This window comes from Macrosteles quadrilineatus, unplaced genomic scaffold (assembly GCF_028750875.1).
Source record: "Macrosteles quadrilineatus isolate MER2022 unplaced genomic scaffold, UCM_ALF_1.0 Scaffold_3__2_contigs__length_128488019, whole genome shotgun sequence".
Taxonomy (NCBI): Eukaryota; Metazoa; Arthropoda; class Insecta; order Hemiptera; family Cicadellidae; genus Macrosteles; species Macrosteles quadrilineatus.
In genome coordinates, this window is record NW_026542596.1 from 60,415,596 (window position 1) to 60,421,595 (window position 6,000).

The following is a 6,000-nucleotide window of genomic DNA, read 5'->3' on the forward strand; positions in this document are numbered from 1 at the left end:
TTCACAGTAAAATAAAAAGACAAACAGAAATTTCTAAGCTATTTTATCGAAGAAATTAAAGAGAAAAATCTGGAATATGAATGGAGGTTTTCTTTAAAGAAATACATGGGTCTATATTCTCTAGGCCTATTATTTTCAACAGACAAAACAGGTTATTGGTGAGTACAATCATAGATAAAACATACTCCCTTGTATAAAAAACTAGTACAGGGCATTCATCGGGAACCAACATTACATTAAAGCGTCATAGACAGATTAAATTTAGATAAAGTCTTTGAAAGTTTCCACTAGTTACGTTACATTAAAAATACAATACATCATACCCCGTTGAGAAATACATTCACAGAAGTGTAATTTACATCACCATAAAAAAGGCAAGAAACATCTGATACCATGTCAATGTGTAGCTTTTAAGTATAGAAAATATTAATTTAAATTAATCTCAACTTATAAAGGTTTAAATATTGGACGATTTTCTAATGGAAAATAGGTCTAAACAATATTGCAACACTTGTAACAAGTATAGTGAAGTTTGCTTTTTTAATGTAGATTGGTATTCTATTTTTCGGGTCATAATGAAACTGGATATTCCCTAGTAAGAAGTAATTATTCACATTAAAACAAAAAATTACCAGTCATTTTCTTTCAAAAAGACATCAACAATAAACCTCACATGCCTTGTATAGATAAAGGTAAATGAACTTAGAGACAGAGAAAATCTAATCAGGCTCAACTGTCCCCAAGGTGAACAGATAATACTATTATGTGGAGTGAATGTTAATACCATCCTATTTTTAATTAACTTTCAGTGACATTCTTAGGTTTCATAGATAATAGATGGATGTTTTTTTTTCATGCTTACTTCAGAAACTTGGAAATCTGACGACTTTCTGTCTATTCTCCACCTGTTGAAATCAGATTAATTTCTGAAATCGCCGATTTCTATACAGGGCTAAAAGAAAATCAATCAATTGTTGACTAGGTTTGCGATTGAGGACTTTTATGTTTATATACATATTTTTCTGTCATCTAATGTCTTTACCCTTAATGTAGTCAGCTAAATGGCGACAGTACCTATTGTTGTTCAACATTATTAGACCATTAAATCATCTCCGTCTCCATAACGTATTATGATATGAACAACACCCCGCGTGGCTATTAATTAACAGCTGTGTCTAAGGAATATGTTGGCCTTAGCCACTAACAAGACTACAAGATCGCGCCACTCATCCTACACTCATCTCCATTCATACTTAGCTTAAAATACCTCCTTTATATGGTCACCATTTCATTGAAAAGTATTAAAGTATGCTTGGTTTTATTTGGTTGCTTCCCAGCCTACCAAATAAGTACATTACAAAAACTCTCAACCAAACCAAATTCCCTACACTAACAATTTAGACCCTACCTGGCTGGATTTTATACTAAAATATTCCTTTAAAATCGGCAGATTTATTTTCTATTTAAATAACATTATTTTAATGAGTACTGTACTTGTTTGCTGATACAGGGAAGATAATGAGTTGAGTTTTTTATAGATTTATTATTAGCTTAGTATGAAATAAACAAAATTTCCAAATTTGATTGAAATACAGTATATTCATAAACAAGCACACTACAACAGTTTATTTACTATCCATAAGAATAACATGGGAAGATGGGTTATAACAACTTTCAGAAGATGCGTTTAGTTCTACCCTTTAATTTATTCAACTCAGGTTGAGCAACTCAAAATTTCCCGTCCGGAATTTTACCCTCTAGGCTGTGACGTCAGTTTTGCTCAGGGGGTAAAATTCCGCTACACCATAATATTCTGTTGTAATTTGAATACTCAAAGAAAGAGAATAACTTGTGTAATGAGATGGTTGACGAAATACAACTTCTTTGATATTGAAATGTTTGTTGAGTTAACATTTGAATTTTAAAGTGCAATAGGAATAGAGTATTTCTTGGTTATTATTTTTCTGTATTAAAACAACAGTATTTGTTAGATATAAAACGTAATTATAATAAGTTAAATAATTTGAACTATGACGTATTTGACGCATTCAAAATCTTCAATTGAAATAATTCATGTTTGCGAAAATGAGGGTGTCAGGAATTAATTTTACTCCATTCATTGAACTGTTCATAATCCATGCTTTTACTTTTGTAGAGAAAATGTTTTCTTTTTATAAAAAAAAAACTTATTAAAAATACAGTAACCAGTTTTGAAAATTAACAAACCCCCAGTGTATCGCTAATGTTCTGTTGTGGTTCAGAGTTTATCCTTTGTATGTTTGTTCTACAACCACAACATTCGCTCATATACGACAACCTTGTGTAGCTTGCCTTTACATCATTGTTAAGGTTACAGAATCTGTTTATGGCTTAACCTTGCATTGTTTAACACTTCAAAAACGTCAGTCAGTACACCATAATGAGCAGAGTGTATATTAAATGGTTTATTATTAATGGTGTAAAAGTATGGTTTATTTCTAATAAGCACGTTTCCTATAATATCAATTTTTAACTGTCTTGTTCCTGATATTCTATTCAATGTTGAATTCGTTATTGTTGCACAGTTGTTATACCATGCCATAATAATTTATGGTACACATTAGCCAACACAGGAGTTAATCTTTGGTTCAAATGCTGAGAAACTGATTCAAGAAAAAAACTGATTGCTCATCATGGACCAGTGAATTGGCCCCCCTAGGTCAGCACCCGACCTGATCCCGATGGATTACTTCTTAATGGGGTCAGAAGTTTATGGAACCAAGCCTCATACAAGAGAAGAGTTGGTAAATATATTCGCACCGTAGCAGAAACATAAAAAGTAATCCTATCATGATAAGAACGTCTACATCATTACTGTTGAAACGTTCTAGACTGAGTCGGCCTCAAAAACCTTATACTGTAAGTTAAAAGTAATTTACATTAAGACAAAACACACGTCATTATTTTGTAATGTTCATCATTTATAGGCAAATAAATAAGAGATCTTTCCATAGTTACTGTTTTTCAGTTTTAATATGCAGCAATTTAAGATTTATTAAATTATATCCTAAAAAAATATAACCATCTGAAATTCTCTGAGAGTTAAACCTTCTGGTTTGAAATTTAACACTAAAGTACACAGCAAAAAAATCCAATCCTATCTAAAACAAGCGCGTGTACGGACAAACTTTTCGTCCGAGGATTTTTAATTTTTTTGTTATTATGGGTTATTTGGCCACGAGAAATCGATTGAACTTGGTCCTAAGGCTGGGAAAAATCCAGTTTCCGCCCTACAGCTCTTTAAAGTACCCATGTTATCGTCTATACCTTTTTGTAGCTACAGTTAATAAAACAGCTGATACAGGTAAATTATATAGCAATCCATGTACATATTAAACCTGTATTACAATGTTTTCTTTGTATCATATAAAGTTTGTTAACATTGATAAACGTATATAATAAATATCTTTAATTTAGAAAAATAACTTACCTATCTGATACATTTAATGTTTAATTGAACCCGAGCAAAGCTTGGTCTCCTGGTACTAAGCTTTAAAATTGTATGGTTCAGAAAAAAGAAAAGAAAAGAAGAGAACCAAATCAATTAATCGTTTAGCAGCGGCCCCTAACTCTTAAATGAAGGCTAAAAGCTTTTAACAAAGTTAGTTGGCTGACCAATTATTGTCCGGGTAATCGGATATTCAACAAGTTTTACCTCTGCGATATTTAGAAATCGAATTATTTTATAGAAACGAAAGAAATTATAAGTAAAATAGAATGTTTAATCGAGTTTCTATAGGGCATTTCAGAACAGTTATTTAATATCAGCAAATTCATAATTTTGAACAAAATATGTATTTGGAATCGGATACATCTTATATATGTATTGTATTGTTGATATGGCAATTTAAATGCACAATTTTAACGCACATTTTTTACTTAGAAGTTAATTTTTAGTTTTCTATACAACCATTCAGTGATGTGTAGAGACAATAAATATCCAGCATTAATATAAACAACCAAATATGAAAGTGGGCGGTTTTGTAGGTCTAGACTGTAAACGTGAACAATGTTAAATCTTCACAGGTTGTTCAGTAAATTGCAAATGTAACATAAAATGTAATACCTGAAAAATAGTCATTCATCAAACAGTTTTATATTTCTATTTTGTTAATTCTATTACAAGTTTTCTCAATTTTAATTTTGTAGTTAAAAATGATTAGTTTGTGAGAGGGAAGCCTACGTTTGGTACACTGTGACTAAATGAGGCTGCTTTAACGGAACGCTACAAAGTAATTCACTGGTCGAGAATTCATTAAGTAAAGCTTCTAATTACTAAGGTTGGTCCTTAGTTCTCGATATCCATTAATCCCTTAAAATATTGATACTTAGACTTAGTTGATGAATACTTTGTCCAATGTGACCAAATAGACGACTCATTTTGTGCAAGTTATATAGTACGTTGTGGTTGTGGTATGTCCTTTTTGTACGAATTAAATTTAATAATCATGCTTTACTGCCATACAAAAGTAACCTGCTTGGCTTGCACTCATTTTAATGTCACATTTTGTACAGAGCAATTGTAGTTAAACTGTTGGATGTGTGAATAGTTTTGAATCTTATACATATTTGTTGAGTTCAAATAGTATACGTAGGCAATGGATCATTAATATATAAGTGTTTAAAATCATAAAATTTATAAATATTTATCTACGAATGTTTTTAGCGAATTTCCCTATAGGGAAGTAGCTATTACCATAGGTGGCACGGCAAGACCTGGTGCCGGGACCAATATACTTTTTCATTTTGATGTCCCTAGAGGCCAAAAAAACTCCAAATTTGATGAAATTTGGTTTGAGGGTGTAAGGGGGTATAAACTTGAATAAGTTCGCGAACCAGCATAATCGAGCTATGGGAACAGGGCTTTACGGGGGTTTTTATAGGGTAAAAAGTGGTTTTTCTCATTTTTGACCATCAAAACACAATATTTATCAATTTATCTGTAGAACATTTTAAAGAGCTTAAAAAACAAATAATTTAGTATAACAAAGTGTTTTTGTACGGTTATTGGTTACAGAGAAAATTAAAGAAATTACAAATTTAAAAGTCCCATGTTATTCTTATGGAGAATATTGTAAAATGTTGTAGTTTGCTTGTTTACTGAAATATTTTGATCAAACTCGGCAAATTTATTTGTTTTATAGTAAGAATAATATTTTACTACAAACAACACTTTATTCGGATCCATGTAGCAGCAAATCTAGCTACTTGTTAAACTTAACGTTAGGAAATGGAGGTTTGCTGCGGTGGGGGTATTTTAAAGTAGCCGTTTCATTTCGGTTCATAGAATTGAAAATGTTCACATAACAGCATTGTTTACTTTCATAACGGCGTAGTTTTACTCAGCATAAGAATTGAGAGAAGTAAAATTCTAATGATTCGACCTTCAAATAATCAGCTGTTCCGGCCAATTTAATTGTTGAGTGGTGCAAATAGTGTTTGGTAAATATTTCGTTGCATCACTGTCAGGGGCAATGAGAGGTTATAAACGAAAAAATTTTACCTCTCTTAGAAGTTATGAGTAGTGATTTTTAGTAATTAAATAAAATACTGTCGTAGGTAAATTAGTGTACGCAACTCGCGTAAATTATAGTTGCGAGAAAACTAATTTTGTCAACAGATTTTCAGCTTTTTTTCCAGAGAATATTTAGACTATATTTTTACCACTATTTTGTTACACCGGAGTTGGAACAATTGTAAAGACTTTGTTGGCAACGCCTGTGGTTATTTAAGTTAAAAATAAAAATAAAATCAGAGAAATGAAATATATTATGCTAAAACTCGTGTTAAAATAACGTTTGTTTATTGAAACTCAATTTTCCACGATTCACTTAACGAAAACCGGTCATTATTCACTTCAATTGTAATTACGTCACTGCTATCCAAGTTTCAATTTTCCGCTAATTATTGACGCTTTATTAAACTTCGTTACTCAGTTTTCCACCAACATTGTCAATGACT